This window comes from Mandrillus leucophaeus, unplaced genomic scaffold, assembly GCF_000951045.1.
Source record: "Mandrillus leucophaeus isolate KB7577 unplaced genomic scaffold, Mleu.le_1.0 Scaffold292, whole genome shotgun sequence".
Taxonomy (NCBI): Eukaryota; Metazoa; Chordata; class Mammalia; order Primates; family Cercopithecidae; genus Mandrillus; species Mandrillus leucophaeus.
Window position 1 is genome coordinate 3,451,317 of NW_012103054.1, and position 8,796 is coordinate 3,460,112.

Here is an 8,796-nt window from a genome sequence, read left to right on the forward strand (position 1 = left end):
GAATGATATTGATTACCTTCCAGGGTAGATGGGAATAGGGTAGAGTATAAGAGAACAAATCAGAAATGAATGATATTGATTACCTTCCAGGGTAGATGGGAATAGGGTAGAGTATAGATGTATAGATGTAATCTGTGGGGAATAACATATCTCCAACTACAGTTTTTTGTACAGTTATAACTTTCAAAATCATGTAAATGCTCCAGATGCTTAAAAGACATTGAGTAAAATTTAAAGGGGGGATTCTAAAACAAGAATAAACCAGAACTGTATTTCAAATTCCTAATCTGACCACATTAAAGAGCAGTACACAGGGGAAGAGCGAAAGAAGTAACTCTCTTTGAACATAGTATTTAAGCTATGTATTCTCAAGATAGGAAAGCAATATAATTCTAAACAAATTCTAAACTCAAGTTAGAAGGCTAATTTTTCATAAAAGAATGGACTAGTGAAGTTTCAAATTACTAGTCCGTTCTTCTGTGAAAGCAATTTGAAAATTATTACTCCATTCTTCTATGTTTTGTGTATTCCAGTTTTGGAAAATTAACTAAATATATACTGCATAATAGGAGATAGTTTTTCACTATTGAAGAAGTTGCAAATATGTATATAGAGAAGGAAAGTGTGTGGTGTTGACCTGAAATAAACAGTACCAGTATAAATTCATGCTTTTTAATGACAGTTGGGTAGATCTAGAAGTACGTATAAATGTGCATGGATGTACATAAACATTGAAGACTGAGAAGAACTAGAACCAATGACACTCCAATAGCATATCCTGGTTTCTAAATAACATTCTCCACTAAATATCATTGGAGAAAGGCCTAATTCCAGGGCCAAATTAAGGAAAGTATAAGATAAACCTAGAATATCTTACTACAGTATAAAAGTATCAAAAGAAATCAAGAGTCATCTGGACTTGAGGATCCTAGTAACCAAATATGGGCAATTCCATGAATAAAATAAGAATCTTTCAGTCTAAATATACTAATTAATAATTAATTAATGATAGGAGAAAATGATTCTTTATAGTATACAGCCATCTGATAAACATACAAGGAATAAGAAAATAAAAAATTACAATAAAATGGATTCAGTAAAGAATCCTCAATGGGTGCTAAGGTTAGTTAGCAAAAATTCAGGGAGTAGTAAGATAGTTTTACAGTTTCAAAGTATCTCTCCAGAAAATGTTATTAACTATAAAGGGAAAAATGTAAAACAATAATGGAGAAATTTGAAAAACACCTTAACCATATAACAAAGTTGCCACCAAAAATAGGGCAAGACATCTTGTATTCCCTGATCGTATGCACGGAGAAGAACACAACATTTCCTGAATGGTATTTTTGTTCTAAGTTTATAATCCAAATTTAATTGTAACATAATATCAGGAAAGTAAAAATTGAGTGAATTCTACAAAACATCCTGCCTATTTTCTTGAAAAATACAAACATCATTAAATACAGAGAAAGTCTAAGCAATTTTTTCATACAAAAAGGGATTAAAAGGATGAGACCACTAAATGCAACACATGATCTAGAATTTTCGTTTTCTGTGAAAGGCACTATTGGAACAATTGACAAAATCTAAGTCAGCTCTATAGATTAGAAAATACTCTGTTATCACTGTTAATTTCCTTATTTTGTAGGTATATTGAGGTTCTATGAAACAGTGTCCTCATTTTAGGACATTGAAGAATGAAAGAGTATTATTTCTGCATCTGTGTGTGTGCGTGTGTGTGCGTGTGTGTAGTTTTCAGGGGTTGGGGGAGGTTATGTGGTAAAGCTAAGGTAGTAAACTGTTACCATTTGGGAATCTGGATGAAGAATATATGGAATTTATGTGTCTTATTCTTTCAACTCTCTATAAAATTATGCCCAAATAAAAAAGTTAAAAGAGAAAAAAACCTCATGTATTTTATTGGATGTAATAAGAAAATAGCTTAATTCTTTGCCCAGTGCTTACTTTAAATGTATTCATTAGGTAGAGAACTTTCCCTGTCACAAGACGAAAACACGGGCAGTTGTTCTTAGACATTTTGGATAACTCTTAACTCAGTATTCTTTTCAAAATCACTAAACATGGACTCAGAAATTAGCATGTAGTCTCAGGTAATAAAGCTTTCAACCTAAGTCAGGTATAATTGCTTCTCCTCTCCTGAGAAACCATGTGTTTATGAGATTGCTTACTATGTTGAAAGAGGGATGTAGTTGGCTCTTTCTTTTTCACTTTCTCACACTTGCCACCTATTCTTTTTGACCCCTTCAGTGTTGCAGCAGAGAAATAGAAGATGGGGAGCAAGGAAGCTTCTAGTCAAGTGGAGTTGTTGACAGTGACAAGAGGCAGAGAAATTCTAGGCAGACAGGGGCAGGTCCCTGGCAAAACCTCACCTTCAAGCCAAAAAGCCTGAAACCATGGCCCAAAGTGAGAACTTCCATTCCTGTGTGCCCACTCTCTCCAGATTGGTTCTTTCTGAATAATGTCTTTTTACCAATCAAATGTTGCCTTTTCCAAAGCTACCTTTGGCCCACCTCAATGCATATCCTGTGCTTATAAAGACCCCAGACTCAGCCATAAGAGAGAAAAAGCGGCTGGATGTCGGGAAGAAGCACCTAGATGTTCGAGAGGGACAGCTTTACTTCAGAGACATGGCTGGATGAGGCAGCTTGACAAGCGACAGCAACTTGCCTTTCCCCTCCCCTTTCTAGCTCCCCGCTCTGCTGAGAGCCACTTTCATCATTCAGTAAAATTCTCCATATTTACCGTCCTTCAATTCATCTGTGTGACCTCATTCCTCTTGGGCACTGGACACGAATTTGGGCTGCACCAGGTGTGGGTGCCCAAAAAAACTGTCAAACTGACCCTTTGCCCTTGCTGGCAGAGGGCAGCTGCCCCACACAATGAGGTGAGTGCTCACTGAGCTGGTAACACACTGCTGTCTGCGGGTGGCAGAAATAAGAGAGCATTGTAATGTGCCCTCCATGGCCTTGGGGATGGCAGGCACCCCCACCTGGACAGTGCTGAGGGACATGCAGAGAATTCACTCCTGCCAGCACCAGGGCAGCAAGCACCTGCCCTCATTTGCTGGCATGCTCCCTCCTGCAAGGGGTTGAGTGGGCCAGTCTGAGTAAATGAGGCACCCTGGTCATGGGTCCCGTGAAGGGGTCAAGAAATTATCCTGCATCATTGTTATAACACAGCTTAATGCTTTCGGGGCTGGCAGATCTCTTGTGAATATTTTCATACATTCTTTGAAGCTCTGCCCAATTACTGGGAGTTTTGTTGTTGTTGTTGTTTCCCTAAGTAGGGAAAGACCATCCAGGAGGTTCACTTAAATTCTGTATGAGAACTAATCATACTTTAGATCCAAGAGATCTAATGGTACTTCCATTTTTCACCTGCTCTTGTGGGCCATCTCACTAGCTCTGTTAAAGATAACTTATTTTAAGCCCTATAATGTACCACATATGTGGCCTATATCTCATGCACAAGAAACACCACTGCATCCTTTGTTCTAACCAATCTGGAAATACATAGTGGTCCCAAGACAGGAACTTTCATTTCACACTCATTACAAGACGAAGCTAACTGGCTTTTTCTCTTATGCTCTATGGTTCTCAGGCAGGAATGAAACTTAAGTTTGTTGTGTTTGTTTTAGCTTCAAGTGATAGGCATCAAACTTTAAAAATGATACTATTGAAGCTTCTTTCTCTTATGCTTGAAGAAAGGGTAGATACCTCCATTCTTCTCCCCTGTATCAGAGATATAATATTGCACTCTCCAAAATCCCTTCTAGAACTAATTTCTAGAATCCACTCAACCCATCTTTCTTACATGGGTAAGGGACTTAAGGATAATGTAACTAGCTTCTCATGATTACAATGAAAGACCATAGCTCTCCTTAGTCAATGACATCAATTAAATCTCAGTCCCTCAGATAAAATCTCCCATTTATGACTCTGTGGTACACATAAATACACATACTTACATGTAACATATTTGGAGTTTTAGTGTCTCTGGAACTTGCTTGATGTGTTAATGAAAAGAGAATTAGATGCCCCATGAAGCCAACATTTAAGACGTGTGATTGTACTGTCTTAACAACTTGGCATCGCCTTCTCTTTCCCAAATCATTTGGTTAACCTCATCAGCCAAAAATTTCAGTCTACCCAGAAGGATCAAAGTTTTAAACCTCTGTTGCTCTCCTTTTCTTAATATATCTACATAACACGATGGGCTAATTTATTCTACAGAGAGTTTCATAGCCACAGTCAGGGTCATTAGCTTATTTCAGTACTGCGCATAACCACTTTGGCACCAGGTTCTATGGGTCACTGTCAGAGGTGCTTTGGGACATTTTAATTGTAGGCAATCTCCTGGATAAAGTAATTGTATTTTTAAATTTAACACCAATGCAAGTTGACTCTTAGATAAGGTAAGAAATAGTGCTTAAGTCTGAGACTTTGAGTACTAATAATAGTGACATAGCATTCACAAGAGAATTTGTGGAGATTGGGATTTAGGTAAAATAGCCTGTCTGTACGTTGTACTAATAATCTTAGATAGGTAAATAAAATACTGTAGTAAGATACAATGGACCTTTTTTATTGTTTCAATTGAGTCTACTGGTGAATAAAAACCCAAATAATTTCCATATCAGACAATCCAATCTGTGACCAGATGCATAAGAATATAGAATACATTATTTATAAATACCCACAAAAATACCAACCCTTCCCACTCTATTATAGTTTCTATAGTGCACTCATTTATTTATTATTAGAGACCAGGTCTTGCTCTGTCACCCAGGCAGAAGTGTGGTGGCACGATCAAGGTTCACTGCAGCCATGACTTCCTGGACTCAAGTGATTCTCCGGTCTCAGCCTCCAGAGTTGCTGGAACCACAGGCATAAGCCACCATGCCAGGCTAAGTTTTACATTTTTTGTAGAGATGGGGTCTTGCTATGTTGCTCAGGGTTGTCTCAAACTCCTGGCCTCAAGTGATCCTCCCACTTCAGCCTACCAAAGTGTGTGAGCCACTATGCCCAGCCTCTTACTCCGAAATAATTTGGGGACAAAGTGAAATCTAGGAATGAAAAGTGAAATATGCCAGTTTGCATCCATAAGGGACCATATCTCGATTTGTTGACTTGGAATAACTGGCATTGGTTTGCAAAAACAAAGCACAGGAGACAAATAAAGAAATAAGGAACTTCACAGTATTCATTTTTCTTCAGTGAGCCATCTCCCTCATTTTGTCTTGAACGTATGGCTTTTTTTCCATATTCTAATCTTCCCTTTTTCTTTTTGCAGATGTTGTCACTTTAACCATGAGCTAAAAAGAAAAAGAATCATTTAAAATACATGAGCTAAAGAGATCTGAAAACACGAAAGAATATCTTGAGAGAGTTGTCCTGATAATTAAGCAAAATAAAAATAAACAAAATTTAAACATATTAAACAACAGTTGCTATTACAGCAAATACTATCTCAACTAATACAACCAATTTCAAAATCTCTAACCAATATTATCATCTAATCTGAGGTATTTAGAATATTAATGATTAATGAGGTATTTAGAATATTATATGCTTATCAAAATGGATTTTTGCTCTCTTTCTGTGGCCGCTACATAAATTTCTTTGCAAAACTGTTATATTTTGATGACCAAAAGATATGATGCTTCTCTTGAGAAAGAAACATTCCCCGCAGGTTTCCTACAGATTAAGGTTTCTGATGAGACATACTTGCCTGGAGAAAACGATTTATGAAAAATTAAACAGTTTAGATTTTAGAAGTCTATGAACTATTTTTTTCAGATTATTCAAAACCAATGAAATAATTCAGTGTTTCAGATATTAATATATGAAAATTAGGACAGAAAACAATACATTGCTTTGCTGGAGTACTTGATACACTACGTCTATATTAAAGAGCTCTAATAAAAAGCGTAATGTTAAAAACTTAAAAGAACACATTCCATGATAAATATTCAAGACCAAATATTCATTGTGGAGGTATGAATTTTTTTTTTTTGGAAAGAGGCAGCAAAGACAATTGAGAAATGAACACATAAATTATTAGATACACTCATGCTTGTAGTATAGTTTTCATTTGTCATATATAGATTTTCCATTTTTGGTTTTTGAAATATAACAATTAGAAGGAGATAATTACAAATGGCATTTTTGTTCAATCAGAAACTACAAAGGTAATAAATGATATAAAGTTGATACTGTCCTCTTAGGTCTCTCAATTCAATTTCATAATCTTTTCATACAAATTACAGGGTAGAATTCAGAACTGTATGCAAACTAATCAGTTAGGATGCTTTTGGTTCCATCTTCCTATAGAAGAACAACTACGCAAAGAAAATTTGGGCCAAGTTGTAGGTTGTGCTAATTCTAATAATGCCACTTCACTCCAATGGAAGCATTTTGGAGATACAGGAGCTATTTTAGGGATTTGTAATTAATACTAAGAGGTTAAAAATATCTCAATATTGTACCTAAAAAGTAATACCATATTTCACAAGATAATTCTTCTAAGGTATTGTTAGAAAGTATAAAGCTTATGTACAAATTTCCTTTTCTTTGATATTGAAGCTCTTTAAAAACCGTCCTAGCATCATGTTTTTATGTAAAGACCAAAACCTTTCTAAATTGAGCTTTGACTACACCCCTTAAAAATGATATCAAAACATCCCAGATATGTCTTTCTCAATATCTAACCTGTTGTATGCACATTTTACATTTCTCCAACCAGACTAATAATGCAGCTTTCAATGAATTTTTTAACCATGGCCACTAAAATGAGTTGTCCTAAAAGTTAGACATCAAAGCTCAAATTCTAGAGTTCAAAAGCTAGTAAAATTCAGAAAATTCAAACCTAGAAAGAGTGAAAAAATGCATGATTTACTTCCTCTCTGTTGTGTATTTTTTCTTGAAAGCAAGGCAAGTAAAGCCCTTTTGTCATGCCTCCTGATCTTATAGATTTCGCTTTCTAGATTGTTCAGTCTGTTTTTTCCGTACATGTTCACTGCGGACCCTACGACATAATAATCAACACGGCCCTTTAGAAATCATTTAAGAGTTTAAGACCTAAAGTTCTTGCCATTACACACTTAGGGTGAACAATATGTTTCTGGCAGAGTTTTTTAGAATGTGTGTGTTATTAAACCATTTTAATCAATCTTTAGCCCATGCTAACAACTGATCCTCAAGTATAGAAAATATGTCCGGCACCGTCAGCCAGCATTCAAGATCTTCATCTATATTTCTTCCACATTTCTTTTTCTTTTCCTCCTGTGCTGGCCTTTTTTTTCTTTTTTTAAGCTATTTCACACTTTTATTTTAAATTAAATTCTACTCAAAAGAATGTACCATCTATCTTTTAAATTAATTAGTTTTTCTTTCTCTTTCATCTTTTTCCTTTAAATACTAAGAAATGATTAAAGTTAACGATGTGACAGGCAGTCTACAGATGCAACATTGCAATGGCTCCTGCAGGCTGGCAGATGAATGGTTGTTCACTCGTGATGCCTTCATTAAGCAAGAAGGCAAAAACTTCATTTAAAAACATAAGTCGGATTTCCACAAACCGAACAGAATTTATTCCCCTAGGCTCAAGCTAAGTTTACTCCACATTCTAAGTTAAAGAAATAGATTTTCATTCCCCTGATACCAAGTTTTGAAAGAGGTTTAGGAAAAAGATGAAAGGCAGCCCTTACGATTGTAGACAGGATGATCTAATTCCTCCTTCCTCTGCCACTTGCTCTCTTTTTTGGGCCATTAGTTCCTCATTAGGCATTCTGCCTCAAGCCAGGAAAGGAGGCATAAAAGTGGTATCTGCCACCATTCTGAAGAAATTTACAAATATAAAAATTGAAACATGGCCACAATGTCTGTAGTGGGTTGAATGGCGGCTCCTAAAAGACATGTTCACATCCTAACTCCAGGCTCTCATCCATCAGAACTTATTTGGAAAGATTGTCTTGTCAGACATATAAATTAAGGACCTCAAAATAAGCTCACCCTGGATTATCTGCATGAACCTTAAGTCTAATGATGAATGTCCTTATAAGAGACAGCAGAGGAGAAGACACAGACAGAAAAGGAGCAGGAGAAGGAGACGTGAAGGTGGGAGCAGAGATGAGCATCATGCAGCCACAAGCCAAGTCACGCCTGGAGCCGCCAGAAACTAGAAGAGACAAGGACCAAGGCTCTTCTAAAGTTTTCAGAGTGCAGCCTTGTGAGCACCATGATTGGATCTCTGGCCTCCAGAGCCCTGAGATAGTAAATTTCTGTATTTTAAGTAGCCGACTTTGTGGTCATTTTTCATGGCAGCCCTAGGAAAGTAATACAGTATATTTCACTTGGGAATCATAAAATCAAGGCACAAAATAAAGGTTTTGACCCTCATACTACTCTTCTTCTTGACAGAAAGTAGATGAGTATTTTAGGTTGTATATATGTGGTGTGGGGTGTGCGTATGTGGAGTATGTGTGTGTATTTATGGGTGTGCACGTGCATGTACATGTGTATTTTAAATGGTCCTTCTACAAGCATAGATGAGCAACAATTTTTCCAAAATATTCTCAACTTTGTCATGTAGTTACTATCACAAATCAAAATTTCATCCCCTTAAGCATGACTCAAGTGATATAATTCTAGAGGACTCTCCGTTTAAATTAAATCACCATTAGGAGTAATACAGTTTTCTTTAGGAATACGTAGGACATACAATTAAGACATTCTAATCAGATGATTACATATTAGATATCTTTTTTTGTTTTGT